Raw genomic sequence first — 13,354 nt, forward strand, 5'->3', positions numbered from 1 at the left:
CTCCATCATTATCCAGTAAAACCAATCTAGAGCAATCGATCCTCAGTTACCCCTACTAATAAGGAGGGAAGGAAACTGGACATGCTCGGGCATCATTTATATTCTTTGGCATCCTTCGTTATGAGGGTCTCCAACTACCAGGCTATGATGGGGGCCTACAACAGGCAGCTGTGGAATAAGATCCTCCCTATCCTTCAAACTGCTCCTGAGGAGGTCAGAACCAGTGCTTTCAACACGCATCTTGAGGCCACTACTTTAGCCAAACAGCAGCCTCTGGCAGCACGTCATACAGCTGACGCTAATTCAAATCTTTGGCTTCTGCTATCTCCCTTAGATGGCATGCTTGGTTACGGTCTTCAGGAATCAATGACGATACTAGGTCCCATATCGAGGATTTACCCTTTGATGACGTGGGCCTTTTCAATGAAAAGACTGACAAACTAATGGTGAACCTGCACAAAATCCGTAAGACTGCCCAACCTTATTCCATTCAACAACCCAGATACCAGCGCGATCAGTGGCGCAAAACTTTTACATTCCATCAATCGTACCAGCATCCCTACCACTCCTACAAACCTCCTACTCAGGCTCCTGAGAGATCCAACTTTGCTCACCCATCCTCTTCTGCTCCTCCTTTCCAGTCCCAGGCCCCTGCTTAGTGCAGACAAGGTTTCTGTTGACTTATAAGGAAAAACAAACAATACCTTTGGCTCTCCTCTATCAGACTATCCCCAACATCCCTGACTGGCACTCTTTTTCAACAAGTGGTCCACCATCACCAAGGACACTTGGGTGCTGGCCATCATATGTTTCAGTTAACTGTTGGAATACAAAGAGCTTCCTCCTCTCGGTCAGGCCCACAGCGTACTCACCGGCTCTAGAGGATGAGGTTACACTCCTTCAAAAGTGTGCTATCCAGATGGTGCCTCCCCAAGATGTTCTAAATGGCTTCTACTCATGCTATTTCATGGTGCCCAAGAACGATGGAGGTCTCCATCCCATCTTAGACCTGCGGCTACTGAACACCAACATCCATCCAAGGCATTTTTGCATGCTCACCCTCGAATCAGTCCTCCCTTTGCTTCAACCAGGCGACTGGTTCATGGTTATACGAAATCTATAGGATGCATATTTTCACATTTCAGTTAACGAACATCACTTCAAATACCTCCATTTCCTCTTCATGGACACTGCTTACCAATTCTGTGCCCTTCCCTTCAGCCTGTCTACCACTCCGAGGACCTTCACAAAAAGTATGGCTCCAGTCGCTGCCTATCTCCATCTACACAACATCACAGTGTTTCCATATATAGATGACTGGTTGATAGTAGCATGATCACACAGTGCAGCCCTAAAGGACACTGCCTTTGTTCTATAGGTTTTGGTGGATCATGGACTTCAGGTCAATTAACAAAAAATCTGATCTGGAGCCATCTCAGATTACGGATTATATTGGGGCACATCTCAATTCCATCGTAGCCAGGGTGTTTACCCCTCCAGAGAGAATACTCAAGCTAAGGTGAGCCATACTCCGCACGAAAAATCCATGTTTTATAGTCAAGCTCCGAGAGACTGCTCCACATCAATCAACTAGAGCTGCTAGTAGTCATCAAATATTTTTGAGCTTTCCAATTTCTCATAGCTGGTCGTGGGGTCCATGTCATCATGGACAATATGACCACCCTGTATTATATCAACAGAGTGACACCCATTCTTTACATCTTCTATATCTAGCGATTCAGCTGTAGGAATGGTATTACGATCACCATGTTTTTCGAGTGGCTCTTCATGTGGCTATAGAAGACAACGAGGTTGCCAACTGCTTGAGCCGTCTTACCACCCAGACTCACGAGTGGGCTCTCAACAACACCGTCTTCTCCCTTCTCTGCAGTCAGTGGGGGACGTCAAGTCTCAACGTCTTCGCCACTCAAACCAACACTAAGTGCAGCAGGTACTGCTTGCTGGCAGGAAGAGGAGAAAACTCTCTAGGCGACACCTTCATGGTAGATTGGGACGACAGCCTACTTTATCTTTTTCCACCTATTCCATTCATCCAGAGGACAATAATCAGGATCCGTCAGGTGGATCGAGATGCCATTCTGATAGCACCGTGGTGGCCTCATCAACTGTGGTTCACCACTCTCAGAGCTATGGCTTTCAACTTTCTGAGACTACCCTTTCAACCGTCCCTTCTCACTCAGGACGGAGGTCAGATTTGCCAACCCGACCTCAACTCTCTATACCTTACTGTGTGGAAAATTCTCCCAACGTGGTTGAAGTCTTGAATAGAGCTAGGAAGCCCTCTACTCAATTACTGTATTCATATAAATGGAACTTTTTCATCAAATTTGCTACATCACAGGAATTGCCTACGGTTCCAGTCTCCTTGGACACCCTTCTTAAGTTCCTTCGTTTAACCAAGGTTTGGCCCATTCAACATTAAAAGTTTATATTTCTGCGATAGTTTCATATCAGCCCGAAGGGTCTGAAGCTTCTCGATTATTTTCTCATCCTACTTTAAAGAGATTTCTAAGAGGATTGTAAAACATGCACCCACCTACTCGACCTCCACTTCCTCTGTGGTCTCTCCAGGTCATTCTCTGTGCACTTACTCATCCTCCGTTTGAACCCATGGCTTCTGCACACCTCAACCTTCTTTCCATTAAAACTTTGTTCCTTGTGGCGATAACTTCTGCATGGCAAGCAAGTGAACTGGCCATTCTTCGAACTGATGCCCCATACATGTATATTCAATTTTTTCCTGACAAAGTTGTATTATATCCAGATGTGTCCTTCCTTCCCAAAGTGATCTCTGATCTACCTCTAATCAACCTCTAATTCTCCTGATGTTATTTCTTAATCCATCTTCTGATGTTCAGTGCATGCTCTACTCCCTCGACGTTCGTCATGCCCTGGCATTTTACATTTCCAGAACCAAGGACTTCCATACTTCTCCCAGACTTTTTGTGTGTTTCCATGGCCCACAAAAGGGTTCCCCTGCCTCCTCACAGACAATCTCGAGGTGGATTGTCTGCCATTCCTTTGGCTTATGACGTGGCAGGCTAAAGGCACACTTCATGAGAGCGATGACAACCTCTACAACTTTGTTGTGTGGTGTTGAAGTCCCCGACATCTGTCGAGCAGCCACTTGGTGTACATCCCTCGACTTTTGTGACACACTATCGTCTTGATGTCAGGGCCAAGAAGGAAGCAAGTTTTGGAAGGGCTGTGCTGACTTCATTGTTGGCATGATGGCCCTCCTTCCAGTAAGTGAACTTGTTAGTCATCCATTTGTGTGCATTCACAGAGGCCACGAAGACAGGGATGAGCACCGCGCCCTAGAGTCGGACACGACTGAACTAAATGTCAAGGGGAATGAGAGGTTACTTACCTGTAACCATAGTTCTTCAAGTGGTCCTCTGTGAATCCACACATCCCACCCAGCCTTCCTGCTGTCCATCACTTGGTGTCTTGAGCTTTCTTGGTGTCGGAGTCTTGACAGCGGCAGACATTCAGAACTGAGGTAATACGGGCAGGCAGAGCATACACACCACGGGGCAACATTCTACTAATCACGTCTTTTTAAGCTCTAGAATATCCAAAGAGTCCTGCACAAGTGCAGTAAAACCCATTTGTGTGGATTCACAGAGGACCACTCAAAGAACCATGGTTACAGGTAAGTAACCTCTCATTCCCCTTGAAATTTAGTTCAGTCGTGTCCGATTCTAGGGCGCGGTGCTCATCCCTGTCTCCAAGCTGTAGAGCCAGCGTTTGTCCATAGATAGCTTCCGTAGTCAAGTGGCCAGCGCGACTAGACACGGAACACCGTTACCTTCCCACCGTGGTGGTACCTATTTATCTACTCGCATTTACATGCTTTCGAACTGCTAGGTTGGCAGGAGCTGGGACAAAGCAATGGGAGCTCACTCCATCACATGGATTCAATCTTATGACTGCTGGTCTTCTGACCTTGCAGCACAGAGGCTTCTGTGGTTTAACCCACAGCACCACCACATCTCATAACAATAAGAATGAGTGGTATATTTGAGGGAGAGTTGTAATTATAACACTCTGCTCTGTAGATCTGGTTTTTTTCTTCATTGAATAACTGGAGATTTTAAGCCAGCAATTTCCACATTGTGCCAATAGTTCTGCCCCCCTCCATCCAGACTAAGGAACCAGCTATGAACACCTCCGTCTTATCAGGCAACATCTGCACCACCACAGTGTGTGTGGGAGAAAGATCTTCTTGGGAGACTGTGGTGTCCAGAGGATTCTGGGGGCTGTTATCATAAAAAAGGAGACTTTCCCAAGGCCTTCTCCTTATGTATAACATATGATGCTAAAAACGTTTAATTTTGGCATCTCCTGCAGAAAGGATGTAGGTAAATAACCTTGCTTTAGTCAGGTCCATCGTGTGTCCAAGGTTGTCTCAGGTTGTTCTGTTATCTGTGTCCATGGGAACAGACACCAGAGAAGCAAATTCATTTGCACTTTGAGATAAGCTGGGATTTGGATCTTACTAATTCCTTCTCCATTGCTCTACAGCTTGCTTCTTCCCTTACCAAACTTCTCACCCTGAATATAAACTACGGCTAAGCTATCACACTCTGATTCATCTCATTAACCCACAATTTTATGGAATTTGAGGTACATAATTTATGTTGCTATTCTTCGGGATATTGTGCTTTGGAGCTGTGTCACCTGGGTGTTTCCAAAGCTTTTTCATGGGACTGTAGGTGGTAGATGGCTATTGTATGCTCAAAGGATAAGGGACACGTTTTTGCTTTAGTCTGCACAACATGTTGTAGATTATATTGTATAGTGGTGATAGTAGCAATAGAATTACAGGGAGATATAGTAGATAGTAATAGCAACAGCAATAGCAGGAACAACCACAACCATAAGCATCAGTTCATCAGTGGACAATACCTGAGAAATATTGATGGAAAGCATGATCATAATTCAACATGGGCATGGCTAAAACTGGGGACCCATAAGAAAGAAACCAAGGGCTAGATTTTTGCTGCACAAGAACAAGCACTCCAAGCCAATGTGATGAAAGCTAAAATCCAAGGAATTAGTGCTAACAGCAAATGTCGGTTCTTCCAAAAAAAATATATGATGAAACTATGTCATACTTCATCTGCAAATGTCCAAGGATTGCACAAACAGATTACAAAATTAGACATGATAGAGTAGCAAAATTCGTGCACTGGTCATTATGCAAAAAATATAACATGCTAGCCTCGAAAAACTCATGGGAACATCAGGTAGAGAAGGTGTCAGTAAATGAGGAAGTCAAGATCTTGTGGGATTTCTGGATCCAAACTGATACACACCTTGTGTCCGAAAAGGTTTGGATCATTAATATTGCAATTCCTAGGGATGCCAGAGTTGAAAATAAAGAATTGGAAAAACTAACAAGTACAGAAACCTGGCAATCGAAATATCTTGCCTCTGGTAGAAACACACTTCAGCAATCCCCATAGGCATTGGGGCTTTGGGAACAATATCAAGAATTTTCACAGAGTACTATAAGCAGCTGCAGATCTCAGAAATCACACCATCAAAGCTACAAAAATTGGCAATATTAGGAACAACATACATACTGCACAATATTTAACAGATACTTAGGTTTTTGGTTAAAGCTTGTTTCTGTTATATAATACCAGTTAATGTTGTTATAATTTTGATTGATTGTGCCTCATGTTTTTGAATAATAATAATAGCCGCCGCCACCACCACCATAGAACTGTAGAGCCAGAAAGGACCCTATGGATAATCATGTCCAGTCCCTTTCAAGGAGGAACACTGGGGAATTACACTCCCAGCCTCTGACCTAAACCACTGAGCTATCCAGCAGTTCTTAACATAGAAGGAAAAGGTGCAACAACCAAAATGAAGATACAGCTTGTGGTAGAAGAGCCTTAAGTGTAAAGTGTACAAGAAGAAAGTAACTGACAAACCAAATGTTCCAATAAATGCAGCAAAACTCATTCATGATTGGTTGAAGTAGACCGTGCTATCAAGAGGTCACATGATATTCTTTAGGGTTTCATTGGAAATGTGGAAAAAGTCCCATGAGATTAAATGAATACATTTTTATTGGGGATGGAGCTTTGTCAAAGGACTGGAAAAAGACAATGTACTTTGAGCTACCAAAACATACAAAAATATCAAAGCTACAATTTGTTTCACTGTGTGGGGAGGAAAGGTTTAATTTTCTGGAAAGATTTGTGCCATCCCCTCATGCGCTCTGCCCACCCTGGAAAATACTTCGTTATGGTTATTATTAACTCCCGCCTTCTGACTTTTGTTATGAATTGGTTTGGATACTCTAATCATGTCAAAAGATACACCATCACCAATGTCATCTTTATGTTATCCAGCAGATCAAATGATTCTAATAGTTGCCATAATAACATTCCATACAGTCTAGATCATATTTGTGATTGTCTGTTTGATACAGTCATAAAACCTGGAAGAATAAGTCTAAGAGAATGGCTTCCCCCCTCCAACCCCACCCCATGGCTTTAAATGCATGACAAGGGTGAGAGTAAATCACTTGTCAGGCTACAGCAAATGTAACCGTGTTAGAATCTGAGTTAGGGAAAAAGAAATAAAGTATAGATAATCTTTTTGGCCATATTCCTGGCACCATCATACATGGGAGACTGACAGGTCCTTCACTTGAGTGACAGGTGTCCTTTGAAATGCCTGTGAATCCGTATCTGTACAGACTGTTGAAATGCATATTTCCATCCTTATCGTAAAGGAATGGATGGGCAAGATAGGTGCTGTTAACATTGCAAATAGCTCCAGAATTATTCATTGTCAGCTCCGGGCAAAGAATAGGGGGAAAGTTTTATTATTCACCACGCACAATAGCAAGACGCTTAATGATTCTCAGTTACCCTGGCAGAATTGTCTGTCGACTTCAGGCACTAGCAATGGGTGACACAGGTCTGGCCAAGTGTTAGAGCAAGATCATACGTCCCGGTCCCATTTTAATTTCTAATACATTAATCTTTCCCTCACAGATGCACAATGAATATTCCACGGTCTCTTGTTTGTCAGAAGCTGTCTGGCTTTCATCTATTCAGGTGGTTTCATTGACTGTGAAAGCTTGCTTAAAAGGCCTGATCAGTCAATGACAACTGTCTCACAATAGCCGTGCGTAATGCTTCCCTTTTTTCTTTTCAGGCATCTGATAGACAACTTTGACACCTGATCTCCGGGGACCTCCTGGAGTCACTCAGAGTTCTTAAGAGACTTCCCTTACTTTATCATTCCGGAAAGAATTGTCACAGGTGAATGTATCGCACTTTCTCAGGAGCTGAACTTTACCACCACCACCACCCCGCTCCCCCCAAATCTATTGCCTTTGCACCAGTACGGTGCGCTCCCCCCTCCCCCGAATTCAAATGGATTAAGTTGGCTTAAAGCTGTTTTACAAGCAAGCTGCAAGCGCCACACTATTCATTTTTAATTTTAATCCTTTGTCTTCGCCTGTTAATTGTAATTGTTTTAAGTCCATTATCCCGAGGTGCACATTGCTGCTAGCTGGATGCCAAATGCTTGTAAGCTTTGTCCTTACTTTTGCAAATCCCGACCTCCGAATTGTTAACTTAGGCAATGTCAGTGCGTAACACCACACTTGTGTGAATGGTGCTTTGTTGTTTTTTTAAAAAAAACTCTTCTTTTATTTAGTTCAATAATAGTCTAAGAGAGAAAAATGTAAGAGTTTATTTTCCTTCTCTAAGTTTTATGAAAAAACAAGAGACATTTTGGTAATACAATTGGAACAAGTTATCGTTTCAGTCTATGTTACTTTACGTACACCACAAGTTTTTCAAGGCCAGATTCAGGCGCTCTTGCCTGGGGGCATCCTGCTCTCATTCCCAGCTAATATTTTCATTCGAAACTGGACTGCCATTTCTGAGAAAAGCACAAAACAAGATGAGCCCATGGGGAAATCGTGGAACTGACAAATTGCCTCTTGTGACTAAGCATGCAGCCTTCAGGTTTCTTCCCCTGAAAGCTACAATAGAGCCACCTGCTGTGAGTTACAGCCTGCTCAGGTGTCCTCAGACTTCTGATGTGGCCTCATGCCTTGTACCCAAGAGGATGTTCCAGTCACTGGGATTCAGTGGGACTTTGGTTAAGTCGTTAACTCCCTTCGGCTTTGTTTTGGGTTGATAAGGTTATATATAAACATATATACTGTTTGTTCCAAGTCAGTGTTCCATGTGCACTTTTCTGGTCAATAGGAAATTCAGGTTTTTCTATGGAGCCATGCAAATGAGCCCTTGGTTTAATTTATTAGCATTGCTTGTTTAGCCCTTCAACTGACAATACTTTTAGTATTGGTTGAATGAACAGAAGGTTTAATGAGGACCAATATGACATGCTGTGCAGAATAGCTGCTTATTTTATCTATCCTTTCAGATACCTTTTCCCTCTTTTGACCTCTGCACTTCCCTTGACTTTCTTTCCCCCTCCCACCTCCTTTTTTCTTTTCTTTTCTTTTTCTTTCTCTTTTTCCTTCTCAAAATGGCCCAGAAGCAGACGTGCTAAAATGCAAGGGTGTTCTTCTGGCATTTCTGGCCTGACTGGAAGCAGGAAGTCCTGCATCTCAAGAAAGGAAATCAATTCTTGCAAGATTGCTGGTTCAGTTTCACAGGCCCAAGAGGATTGGATTGTCCTAATAAGGGTCTGATAACCCTTTAGCTGAAAGGAACTGTGAACCTTTTACTAATTAGTGTAGCTATTAATACAGTATTGTACCATGTAGCTATAGAACTGAAATCCCAGACTCTGATTGGTGGATATGCATGTATTAGGAGGATTCTGTATTTCTAGCCATTCTCAACTTTTTTTTAAAATCAGGATTGTATAAGTCACATAACAAACCTTATAAGGTGGCGTGTGAAGATATGTTTCCAGTTTGTGGCCCCTTTCAAATGTTCCAAGGCCAATATGGCCCTCTTTGAGAATGGCTACTCTAGACTTCAGTAGTAGAAATACAGACTACTATGTCAGCCAAGAGAACTGTTCTTTCATCCTTCTGATATTTTTCTAAACCAAACCATCTTTCCACCTCTGCTCTTCAGTGTCTCTTGTACAAAAGGGATACTACAAGCAGAGGTAGGAGGTATAGCCTTGTGGACCAATACAAGTTGATTTAGTAAGAGTTTATTTAGCATGCCTTGGTGTTTTACACAGGGTGAACTGATTGGCTGTCATATATGGGTGGTAGTGAAGATGGTCATAAACCACATTTCCCTTCCAGGAATATCAGCCACTGCTTCTTGGCTCACTTTCATGTCTTGTCTGTTAGCATCTTCTGCTGGCACAAAGCCGGTTTTATGTATCTATATAAATTGCCAAAGGAAAATGCATACTTTGTAAGCTAATGAATATGTTTCTGAATTACCAGTCATTCTTATCAAAACATAGAGATTTTAGATCTATTGAGGTATGATTTATCCCATGGTTCTGAACTAGTCTTCCAGTTAAGTTCAGATGTCAATCTGGCTCTGGCAAACCCATGTTGCCTGGGCACCCTTTGCCCCTCCCCATGCCTAGATTCACCTTGATGTCCTGGTTTCCAAATATCTGGAACTTCACAATTTGCTTGAATGGGAATCCACAGCTATTATTTGGAGGCTATTTTACATGGTACCATGAAACTTGGCAATTGAGTAGACATCAAAGGAAGAATTCACTCAGCCAAAGTGTAAAAACATTGTTTTTCTGATGTGGCTTGTTTTTTCTCTTTTTCTCTTTTCCTTTCTTTTAAGTTGTTAGTGTCCGATGCATTGTGTAGGAATGGACATCCTTCCTATTGGAGTTTAGGTCTGTGGGATGGGGAGGGAGGGTCTCATTTCTGCACAACAGGATGGAAAGAAGTCAACCAAAATAGAGCAACACACCACATCCTACTCGTTTCCTCTTCAGTTGCCATAGAAATAGTTTCTCCTCATCCTCTTCCCCCTCTGTTCTCCCTTCCCCCTGCCACCTGATCACACACACACCCCCAATGCCTGTGACTGATCTTGTTTTGGTTAGTGGTATCCTCCCAGCTGAGGGATACCAAGGGGCCTCAAACAATCGCAAGGCCAACCACCAGCTGTTTGGTGATGCCCGGGAAGCTGTCAGAAGCTACAGAGCCAAATTTCTCAGCTGGGATTGCAGAGGGAAACCCCTCTCAGCTGGGAAATTCAGGTCCACTGCTCCTTGTGGCTTCTTGGGGAGCCTTGAACGGCTGATGGTCGGCCCTGCCGGTACAAATGCATACAGCAATTCAAAACTACCTGACTGTCGCATGATTTTGAATCACGCTCATTTGCTTCACTGAAGACAGCAATACAAATGATAAATGTAGATTTGTCCTAAGTCAAAACACATGTGGGTGCCATAATTTGATTCAAACCAAACAGCACCAAAAGTGACCTAAACAGCAAGCTATATGTCCACGTGAATAATATACATTTCTCTATCATCAAGTTGTTTGTGAAAAGTGAATCCTATTTTCAGAGGAAGGTTTGTAGATCAGTATTAGAGGGATGGTCGAGATACATGCTTTGTATGCAAACAGCCCCAGTACAATCCCCAGGAATTCTTGGTGAGCGCTGGGAGGAACTCCCTGACCTGTGATCCTGGACAGCTGGTGCCAATCACAGTTGACAATACCGAGCTAGATGGACCAATGGGTTGATTTGCTATTGAAACCCTACATTCCTAAGAAAGTGAACTATGAGGTCAATATATGAATGCAACATGGAGCTACAAACTTGAAAGCAGTCAAGAAGGAGAGGGCACCACTGGGAATGTACAGGACAGTGATAAGAAGACAGAGAATAGCAGGATTTGGAGAGAAGAAGATTTGGTCTTCACATTGAGAAGTACTAGAGGAGGAAAGAGCTGCTCATGCTTCGTCCCGTGCATATTTGCCTGAACTTGGAGGAACTCAGGTTTGGAGAGAAGAAGATTTGGTCTTCACATTGAGAAGTACTAGAGGAGGAAAGAGCTGCTCATGCTTCGTCCCGTGCATATTTGCCTGAACTTGGAGGAACTCAGGTTTAAATCACACACTACATAAATGCCTAGGGGATGGCCATTAGCATCATGGAGAGGTTTTTGTTTTGTTAAAAAAATCTCTCCTATTTTGGTGGTAATGGGGAGTTTAGTTTAAAAATACAACAGTAGTAGGTTTTAACTGTCCTTACCCATGCACCATGGGCCTGATCTCAATTGGTGCACCATATGCTTACATGTGATTACAAATGACAATATACTTTCAATTGCATATTACACAATTAACATAGTGTGCAGTTTAATCCTTACTTTCCAATAAACACAGATTGTAGACGTATTAAAACAATCATATCTGGGGGAAAATACTTAATTCTTTTACCAAGAGCATTTCCAAATATGGGATAGGGGTGGAATGAACACTGCAACCATCCTTCTTTAGCTGCCTATGTTTCCTATGGAATTGGGTTAAGATAATTACTTGAATACACATACAGCCCTGGATGGAAATAAGCAGGAGGAGAGGGGGGGGGAAGGTTTTGTTGAACATTGCACTGAACTTGGCCTCTACTCTCCATAAAAGCTCATTATGAAAAGATTAGGAACATATAACAATACATTTTAAGTGGGCAGCAATGATCCACAAAATTGGTGTGGGCTAATTAGCAGATCAAATCTTTATGGGAACTAGATCACTTTCATATCCTTGGATGGTTTAATTCTAGAGTATTTAACTATCCACACATGTTTAGGAAAATTGAAATCACTATAAATGTTCAGTTGGGATTAAAACAACACTGAAATGAAACCAAACAAAATGGGTAGATTTTGCTGTTAGAGTTACAGAGAATCTGAATGTTGATATAACATTAGACAAAATCTAGAGCAAACACTGTCTGAATCCTAGTCTCATTTCACATGTAATTAACCTTTCTCAATCAAGCTAAGCATCCATCTCTTCTCCTCCTCCGTAACAGCTCAGTGCCCCTACCCCTGCTTTTATGTGGATGAAAGGCAGCTCTCCAAACACAAGAGCAGTTCGGTAGCCGGTATTGTCAGCATTCTGATCCGCGCTCTTCCTCCCATGTCACTGCATTGTATGTTGTCCCTTTGTATCTTACCCATACGTTCATGATACGTTCATCCTTCATAAGTATTTCTTCTCCTCAAAAATCACAGACACTGTATTTTTAATATTAACTTAGCACATCACATTCATTCATTATATGCAGTGTTCTTCAAAGAGGAAGCTGTCCCAGCCTGTTGGAAGAAAAGGCTGCTCCCTGCAAAGGTTTTGTGGCACCCTAAAGACTAACAAGTTTCAACTGGCACAAACTTTCCTGAACTTTGGGAACATCTGAAGAAGTCTCCACAGTAATACTGGATCCACGAATAACAGATTCAGGATGGTAACTCTGTAGCTCTGTCTCATCTCACTCCTTTAAAAAAAAAAAAAAGGCAGGAATACAGGCACCACCGTGCTTGGCCTGCACAGAAAAAACTCACATGAGTTTGACTAGCCAAGGCAGGAGAAGCGTTTAGTTAGTTTGACCTTGCCACCTCATCCAGTTCAAGGGAGAGTTGGCAGATTGCTGAGAGTGGGGGAAAGTTATTTTTCTGGATGACATATACCAGAAAGCATGGTCACCATAGGATCCTGGGCAGGAAGAAGTCACATGCTGGCTTTTCTTTGGGATGGGCGGTGGGTGGGTGCTTTTCTGGCTTAAAAATGCCCGAGGTATGGAATTAAGTACATAAACAAGCTTTTTGACCCCAGAGATTCGGAAATCCCCAACCTAGCAGTGTTCCAAACTGCAGTGCCTATGTTTCGGGGAAAGAAATAGGATTTCTTCTACAGCCATATATTTTGAGAGATGCGAAAGTTCAACATTCTTTAACAGAATTGGATCTGAATTCTTTGCAATGAAGAAGTGTGTAGTGTTCCCCATTTATTAGGTCAATGATTCATGTTTTGTTATGTAATGGTTCATGCATATTCATGTTGCTGAGAGGTGGAGCTGAGAAAGATGCTATAAGAGTCAGAGTCAGAGAGTCAGGGTCAGAGAAGAGTAAGAGTCAGTAAGAGTGGAGTGTGAGAGAAGGGGATAGAGTGTGGAGTTTGGGGAATTCTGTGGTGTGGTTAGAGTTAGGAATGTATTATCAGCTAGAAGATTGTTGTAAATAATAAATTGATTTAAAGAAGACATCCATGAATCACTATCAATAACTGTAACCAATAAACAAAAGTTATATTTAAAAGACCTTGAAGTGTGGACCTAAATCTTCCTGAAGTAATGGTGATTTAGTAATCACC

The 13,354-nt window shown here is 42.5% G+C and overlaps 1 long non-coding RNA gene across 1 annotated transcript in view; it reads left to right on the plus strand.

The window, feature by feature from the left end:
* LOC144583162 (uncharacterized) overlaps window positions 1-10,045 on the plus strand; it is a 29,980-nt gene extending 19,935 nt beyond the window's left edge. The window contains exon 2 of the long non-coding RNA XR_013536806.1: window positions 7,207-10,045. This is a non-coding gene — a long non-coding RNA (uncharacterized LOC144583162). The remainder of the gene's footprint in view (window positions 1-7,206) is intronic.
* Window positions 10,046-13,354: the final 3,309 nt, after the last annotated feature.

Source organism: Pogona vitticeps, chromosome 1 (assembly GCF_051106095.1).
Source record: "Pogona vitticeps strain Pit_001003342236 chromosome 1, PviZW2.1, whole genome shotgun sequence".
In the NCBI taxonomy this organism is placed as follows: domain Eukaryota; kingdom Metazoa; phylum Chordata; class Lepidosauria; order Squamata; family Agamidae; genus Pogona; species Pogona vitticeps.